Consider the following 9,614-nt stretch of genomic DNA (forward strand, 5'->3'; position numbering starts at 1 on the left):
CCCTTCACTTACCGACGTATAACCAACGGAGGAGGAACGCACTCCTTGTCTTGAACAATCGAAAAATGATGCACTAAGATGAGAAAGTTTCAATGGCCAAACTGGCAGCACCAGAGAAAAGGAGAAAAGAAAAGTAGGGATAAAGGAAAGCGTCAGAAAGGGAAAGCATAAAGTCGCAAGGGAACAGAAGTATAGCAGAGACTTACCTATCAATATTCGGCCAAGAAACGTACAAGATGAAAAGAGAAAAGAATTGAGTGAGAGGGAAGAAGGGTATTTAGCCAAAGGCAAAAGGAAGAGCACACTTGGTAGAAGAGTAGAGGAAGAAAAGGGAACCGACTAACTAGCGAAAGATAGCCGAAAGGGAGAATAAAGTAGAAAAGTAGAGAAAGAAAAATACCCGAACGAACCCTAACACTATTCGTCCTCTAAGAAGTGAAAAGAGCAAAAAATGTTGACAGAAACCGAAAGTGAAGAGAGAAACCAAACGAAAGATAAAATCCCCAAAGCCAAGAGTTCAAATTCGACACTACTCTCCCTCTCCTCTCAAAATCCCACAATTTCCTCCCTAAGTCACTTAAAACCGACCACTCCTCCCTTAAACACCTAATTCAAATTCCACTACAGCTCTTCAGTAGTTCGGGTTGACTAAAACTCCCCCACGGCCTTAGCAGCAAAATAAAACACGCCATTGCTCTAAGCAGGACTCGAACCGCAGACCTCAGGTAACAACAACACGCCACTTATCCCCTAGACAAGCAGGTCGATTCTGACATAAAATACCTATATTTATTTAAAAGCCTACTAACTAGAGACAGGGATTTATCCATATAAAAAAAAACTTTTTGTTCAAGCCAAGGCTTGAACCCAAGACTTCTCAAACTCTTCCCAGGACATTTAACCACTAAAGCGGACATGTAGTTGTGTTACTTTCTTGCATAACTAAACATTTATGTGCAGCCTCCTAACTGTTCCCATGCTCAAGACCTAATACTTCTAGGCCCAAAACTCGGGGTGTGACATTCGTGCCTCAGATCTAACTATTACATCCTTGGTAGTACCTCGACTACCACTAACATTATCGGAGTGACGGGGTGGTCTACCTTTCTCAACAGGATTTCTAGGCTTTGGAGCTGGTTCTATTTCTTTTTCAATTCTTTCGGGACAATCACTATGAAAATTATTAAGTGAACTGCATCCAAAGCAAGCTCCACTTCTAGACTGACATTCCCCATGATGAAATTTGTTACAATGTTTACATTTTGGTTTGGGGTTACCAACACTACCTACACTAGTCACCGACGGAGATGAAGACCTCAGTTTAAAATGTTGAGAGCCTCACTCTCTTCCAGAATATCCCGTAGAGGTGGTAACCCGATCATAATACTTCTTTAATTTCTTAGAAGTAAATGATTGTGACTTACTCATGATTTTTTTTAGAAACCCGAGCCTCTTTTTCGGCTTGTTTCTTCTCTTTACTCAGTTCCTTAGCTTTGTGTGCTTGATCAGCTAGCACTGCAAGCTCCCTTATCTCGTTAATTCCAATCAACAGTTTGATGTCTTCATCTAAACCTTCTTCAAAGCATTTACACATCTCAGCCTCAGTTAGAACCCATTCTCTGGCATACTTACTCAGTCGAACAAATTCCCGTTCATATTCAGATACAATCATGTTTCCTTGTTTGAGCTCTAGAAATTCTTTCTTTTTCTGATCCATAAATCTCTGGCTCACATACTTCTTCCGAAATTCAGCTGGAAGAATTCCTATATGACATACTCCTTCGGTACCATTGAAGTTATGGTATTCCACCAATGATAATATGTATCTTTTAGTAAAGATACTGCACATTTCAAACACTCAGCAGGTGTATAGGATAGCTCATAAAAAACCCGGATAGTAGTTTCTAGCCAAAACTCAGCCCTTTTCGGATCATCATCTGCGGTAGCTCTGAATTCTTCTGCCCCATGCTTACAAATTTTATCTATCGGAGGCTTACCAATTCTAACAGGTTCAGCACCTTGTGGTACCACAGGAATTGGTTGGGGAGTAGGTGAGGGAGGTTGTTATACAGCAGGGTTTGTTCTCAGGTACTGCGTAAACCATTCATTCATCATTTGAAAAAAGGCTTGTTTTGCCTTCTCACTTCGGCCCTAAGACACGGGCCTTTCACTACCGACGCAGACGCAACTCTTTGAACTAAAGCTAAAGCATTGCTCTCAGCTTCCTCGAATTCAACTCTAGCTCGATTGGATGACATTACTATATGAAAAACACATTTAAAATGATCAGAAATCATCACACTATCACAATTTATATAATGGCTTGTATAGCTAAACTCGTGTTTTCTATGTAAGAACCGGCTAAACCATAGCTCTGATACCACTAAACGTAACACCCTTAACCTATATCTGTTTTCAGAATAGAGTTTTAGAGCATTACTAGAACTTTTAGAACATTTTATAGATAATTCTTATAATTTATAATTCATTTATTGAGATCATTCAAAACATCCCTTAATTGGACCCTCGAGGTCCAATACAAGCAATAGAATCGAGTCGGGACTTTATTGGGACCTCTAAGAATTTTTCGCGAAATTGCAAAATTTTTCCAAGGTGCAGGGCTCACACGTCCGTGTGGTCCAAAGGACACGCTCGTGTGACCTTAGGACACGCCTGTGTTGCAGGTCGTGTTCAACCCTATGTAACTCTCTGACTTGCACACACGGCCATGCCATACGCTCGTGTGCTAGGCAGTATAGTTAATTAATTCAATTTGAAATTAGGTGTAGGTTTTACACGGCTAAGACACACGCCTGTGTTCTAGGCCGTGTGGCACACACGGTTGATACACATGCCCGTGTCTCTGCCTATGTGCTTAATTCTAAGCATTTTGTTTCTCAAAATTAAGGTGCAGGGGACAGACGGCCTAACCACATGCCTATGTTACTAGGCTGTGTGTCACACACGATGTAGACACACGCTCGTGTGTCTGCCCATGTGGAAGAAATGAAGCCATTTCTAGCTTTATTTCTCACCCAAAATTTCACCCAAGACCTGCACTTGAAACACACATCTAATACCAACCAATCCAAGCATTCAAAATAAACAATTCCATCATTCATCATAGCATACTGTTACATGCATATGTGTTTGTAAACTTATGTTAGATTAACTTAGGCATTAACATCATTGGTTCACATATACTCAACTTAACACATGTGTATATTTATCATAATAACCTACTTAGAGTTACCAAAATGAACCATTACTAGCCATTCCAATGGCTAGGTTACAAAATAACATTCCAAGCCACTATTGGCCAAGTTGTCCTATACATGCGATTATACCAAAATGATTTGTACTATGTATACCTAAAATGACTAGTTGATAGTGTGACGATGCTTCAATGATCTCCAACACTCACGAGCTTCCGAGCACTATAAAACAGGGGAAAATAAAACAGAGTAAGCATTACATGCTTAGTAAGTTCGTATAACTGAAACTAAACTTACCAATCTTGTTTATTAAATCTAAGCATACAATACTATGTTTCCATCCTTTTGGCTAAGTTGCCTAATCACAAACATCTAATCAAACATTTTAGTCACCAAAATCTTCATATCAATCAAGTAACATAGATAAGCTCATCAAGCAATATTCTTTCAAGTCATTATCATTTCATCTCAAGATTTTCATGCCATGTTAAGAGTTTTATGTCTGGTTGAGTCATTGAATCCCGATAGATGCACAAGTAGTACACTTGAAGTGTATGATTCAATAATCCATTAATTTCTTATTCAAGTGATACTATCACGCCCCAAGAACACTCTTGGACCAGCTCCCTAGGCATTACTTGCAATCCCTTGCGAGCTGAAGTAATTCGAATTCCATCTCGTTGAGCTCAATTCAGCTCGTTTCAGCTCAATCGAGCTCTTTCTTATTTCTTTCAACTTTGCATTAATTTGATAAAATAAATTAAGTGTTAGTTTAGCTAGTTTAAAAATTAAAGTTAGCTCAAATAATTATTTGGTTAAAATCTGGACATTTTAATTATGTTTAAAAGTGCCTTACTTTTATGCATATTTATTAGCTGGTTATTGTGTCTAAGCTTAGGACGAATTTATTTTCTTAATTAAATTGTCTAGCCGAATTTTAATGTGTCCTAGGCTGCTGCCGAATTTTAAATTGTCTTAGTTAATACATGTTATAAATTTGTCTTAGCTTATTACATAATTTTAATGTGTTTTTTTTAGCTCCAGCTGAATTTATTATGTCTGATACTAATTTAATTTATTGGAATTAATTTGGCAGCCATGTACATGGGACGGCATTTAAGTGAATGAGTTGATGGTTACCATCCCCTAAGCACCTATTCGGTCATTGGAAAGGACAAAGGAAGATGGTGATTTCTCTTCTCCAAGTAGCTTTAAAACCTTTCACACTAAGATGTCCATTTAGTAAAAGCATTCACACACATGGGCTTTCCAATTCTCTTTGTTCACACTCCAAAGGCTATTGAGTTCTCCAAGTTGGTCATCAAGCTCAAAGGCTATTCAAGTCTTCAAGGCAGCTTAATTTAATCTAGTTCACTCTCTTGGGCAAACCTACCCAAGCCAATTCAGCTCCCAATCTCTTCCATTAAATTTCAGTTGAAACAAGGCATCTAGAAGCTGCCCATTGATGTCCTCCATGCACAAGGAAGCTTCTTGTAATTTTCTTGAACTATTCTAGAAATTTCAGCTCATTAAAAGCTGTCCATTTAGTTGCCATTTATCTATTCAGCTAGCTTAGTTCTCTAGCTATAAATATTTAGCTCATTTCAAGTGGTAGGGACTTTTGGAAAAACTTTGAATGAAATTCTGTGATTTTTGTGAGATTTACTTATCTCAAATTTCGTCCAAAGACTTTGTTGGCTTATCTCTTAGTCAGTGGTGTCAATTTTTGTCTTTTTATTCAAACTTATCACACTTGTTCGAGTGTGGTATTCAACCCAACCTATACCTTTGGTTCTTACCTTTTTAGGTAACATGTCAAGGTCGTTTATCACCTTCAACTATCCATCTTAAGATCCTATAAGTTTTAGGTCAATACTCATTCTTAGTGTTGGTTCTTACTCGCAACTTAAGCCTATTACCATCCATCTGCAAACACCTTACTTAACTATTATTTTTTTGTTAGCTGAACTTATAACTATCCATACTTAACCATTTTGAACCCATCTTTGATACCCAACCCCAAGCAAAGCCTATTTCCAACCAAGCTTCTCAAATCGAACGACACTTCTTCGTTAGACGATCGGGCATCTAAACGACTCAACTCACCTTCTCGAGGCGAGATTGTATCATTAAGGGTGCCCATTAAGGCACTTAACCAAGAAACACTCTCTCGAGCCACATATCGTATAATAGGATTACCAATCTAGGCTAAATCCTTTATATAACGTAAGCTTAGAGGAGCTCGATTAGGATTACCAATCCAGGTTAAACCCTAATCATAACGTATACTCGAGAGGTATTATATCTGGATTGCCCATCTAAGCTAAATCCTTTCTATAACAAGGTTAATGGGATTACTTGTCCGAGCTAAATCCCATTCGCAACAAATGTAGGGCCTTATTAGTTTCGGGTAAGAGCATATAATCATCGAAATTCAACATTCAATCGGGACTTAACCCTTTATCACCACTTCAAGCATGTATCAAATTTTCCATCATAGTATACAAGCACATCAATATAAATTACATTACATACAAACAAAACATTCAATTAACATAATTACATGCTCGATTAAGTTACACGAACTTTCCTCAACACTTGTTAGCGTATAAATTCTACTAATCCGAAACCTTTTCATTTCCTCGATCTAAACTTGAATTAGTGTTGTCCAGATCTATATAAATGAATTTAACAATCAATTTCAAACATTTCATATTTAAATGGACTCAATTTATGTCCTAGGTAAATTACCTTTTTTCCCCTAACTTTTCCATAAATTTCGATCATGTCCCTAGGCTCGGAAAATGAAACTTGTGCAAATTACTCCCTATTCCAAGCCTAACCGAAGTCCCATTACAAATTTTATAGCACATGCATTCATAAAATTTTAGAATTTTTTAGCAAATTTTACAACTTTTCATTTTAGTCCCTAAATCATGTTTTCATAAAAAAATCATTTTGTAAAAGTTTTTTATCTATCAATAATCTTTCATTTTCTACCATAAATTTCTAATTTCCAGCATATACATCCATGATCCATTTTTCATACCTTGATAACTTTTCAAATTAATCCCTTAAATAGATAGATTAGACTATCTCGATTTCAAAAGTATCAAAATTACAAAAAACGGGACAAGAAAACTTACCCAATTAGGCCTTGAAAGTTTCTTTTCTCTCACCTAGGGTTTCCATGTGTTTTAGGTTGAAGATGACATAAATTAAGATGATATCTTTTATCATCTTTTTAATTAATTAAGGTATTTTGCTATTTCAATTTAGTCCTTGCCCTTTTTCTATATTTCCATGGATGAGTCACCATGAAAAATCTACATACTCTTCTTAATGGTCTAATTACCATATAAGGACCTTTAGTTTTAAATTTCATAGCTATTTGATCCTTATAGCTACTAGAATTCAACTTTTACATTTTATGCGATTTAGTCCGCGTAATTAAACACTTAATTGATAAAATTTTTGTATCAACATTTTCACACGACATGCCTATTATAATACGGTCCATATAATGAAATAAAAATAAATCTTATTTTTGGGTTGAATTTGTGGTCCCGAAACCACTGTTCCGATTTCACTGAAAAATTGGCTGTTACAAATACCCTCACACTTAAGTCTTTACTTTCCCTCAAGCAAACTAAACAAAAACAAAAGAAAAAGAAAAAAAAGAAAAACAATGTACTTGAGCAAGCATGATATACGAGATTGGATCGAAGCACTGAGAATAGGAAGAGTTGCTAAACACATAATTCTAGCTAGATGTTTAAATACTCTATAGTCATTTACATTCAAACATACTAGTTCAAAATGTTACAAAGTGAACAAGTAAAAGAAAATTAAAATCAAAATGTACATACGAAAGTGAACAAGTCAAAGAAAATTAAATATATAGCTCAATCAAAATGTACATACGAATATAGTAATTATATTTGAAGAATATAGGCGGTTCAAATTTTATGTACCTAGTATTTTTAATCCATGTTTTGAACACTCATATAATATTCATAAGTACAAGCAATTTACGAGCTTTTTTGCTAATATGAGTGAGGTTTTCTCAATTATCATATTTTTATTTCACTGTGAACACTCACACTCTTTTGCCTTTTATCCATTCTATGTTTTTAACCCTCACCAATGCTTTTATCCACACATTCATTTTAATTGAGCACATATAGGTAAAGATCTGATACTTATTATAATGTATCATCTCAATAAGCATGGATTTATTTACTGGGTAATTTTAATTCAAACTTTCTAAAATTCAACAGATGTAATTAACTATTCATATTTACCTTTATCACTTGGTATATTTAATCCCTTTTTCCTATTTAAAATTTAAAAATTGAACTAATTTCTAAATGCAAAAACCTAAATTATTTATTCTCAGGCTAGATTTAAAATTTAAACAAAAAACCTATTTACATGCTCCTAACTTGGGGTGTTCAAATCTTGGTTAAAACTGAATTAACTGACTAAATCGATCTAATTCAGTTAAGGGATCAGTTAATCGATTTAACTTGGTTGGAGGTCGATTAATGATTTTTGAAAGTTCAGTTATCACTTAATTCAGTTCAAAATCAATAATTAACCGAATTAACAGAACTTAATAATTAATATTATATATTATATGTGGTAGCCTTATCCCCTAATTCTCTTTCCTTTTCCCCTTAAGTGCTGCTCACCACCTTCAGTGTGATCTGAGGTACAACATCGTGCTTTTCTCTTTTCTACCTTCTACAAATTTTGCGTCCTCAATTCTCCATCCACCCATTCAATCATTCATAGAGATGACACCCCCATCCTTGTCAATGACCTTTAGCATCACTGCTCGTCCGTCTCTCGCCTACTTTGTCAGTTCTCAGCTTTAGCCTTCAGCGATCAGTCATCGTCGTCTTCCCTGTCCCATTAGTTTGCTCAATATATTCGTCGAGTCTAGATCTTGTGTGTTACTACACACAATATTTAACAATTTAACAGAACAATTTACAATATCTCTTTCCTTTAAATATTTTATTTATCATTTTTAATTGAAGGATTTAACAACTAAGAAAAAGGAAGTATTTAATATAAATTGTTACATCAAACACGATAAAGACCATTACAAAAAATAAGTTTCTTAACTACAAACACTTAAGGCATATTCTACAACTACGCCACATTTTCACTATATGCATAATAACACACTTTTCCACTACTCTGGTGTACTCCTAGCATCGTCCCTCTAGATGCAAACTATTCCCCACATACTTGAAAAAAATAATAAACCTAATCTGTAACACCCTTTGCCCATCATCGCCACCGGATTAGGGTTATGGGATGCTACGCCAATTAACAGGACATGCACATGCTATTTCAATTCAAAATTTATTTTTAATCAATCAACAATATATAAGCAATCCATAGTCATTCTTTTCATGTAAAAATGGGGATTCAATCCAGGTTCTGAAACTTTAAAATCAATTCAGTAGCAACCAAGGAGTAATTCGAAACAAAATAGAAAAGTAAGGTAAAACAAAAACTAGGGTTCACATGGCCGTGTGACAAGTTTACGCCGTGTGTGCTGTGGGACATGGTTGTGTTGTTCAACCATCTGTGAGAACTAAAACAGTGTAGAGGGAGACACACGACTGTTTTTCCGATCGTGCAACTAATTATGGCCGTGTATGCAAAATGAAAACTAAATTACACAAACCACATAGTCCTTCCAAGACCCTATGCATGACACACATCCATGTGTCAAGTCATGTTTCGACTAGTGTGACTTGAAATATACCTTCAATAACAAGTTAAACATTTCTTGCTTACTTAAGCTGTAAGTATACCAATTACCAATCAATCAACTTGTTCAAATCACACAAAAAAATACCAAAACATGCAATTTGCCTACTTCTAACCAATATGCCATCTGGCACCATCACAAACAACAATCTAAACTAACATCCAATGTCATTTTCTAACTAGTTCAAGCTTGCCTAACAATGTTATACAAAATATCAAATGTCACCAATTCATTAATATCTAACAAACCATATATCAAAGTATATATATATGCATGTATTCAACAACAACTTTACCAACTCACTTAATCAACTAAAACATCCCAAATCAACAATCAAAGTACAATGTCATATCTATTAACCATTAAACAAGTAATCAAAGCCAACTATAGATATATGACATTCAATATTCCATCAACCATGCAATTAAACATTCAAAACCATTTCTACTATTTTACCATTACATACCACATCAACCATAATCAACCACATCATTATATTAACAAATTCACATGGCTAGGAAATTTCAAATATACTTTAAATACATCAAACATTTATATTCATAAATTCACTCCTATTACAGGCCACATATCCCAAAGTAAACATTTTC

This window comes from Gossypium hirsutum, chromosome A04 (assembly GCF_007990345.1).
Source record: "Gossypium hirsutum isolate 1008001.06 chromosome A04, Gossypium_hirsutum_v2.1, whole genome shotgun sequence".
Taxonomy (NCBI): Eukaryota; Viridiplantae; Streptophyta; class Magnoliopsida; order Malvales; family Malvaceae; genus Gossypium; species Gossypium hirsutum.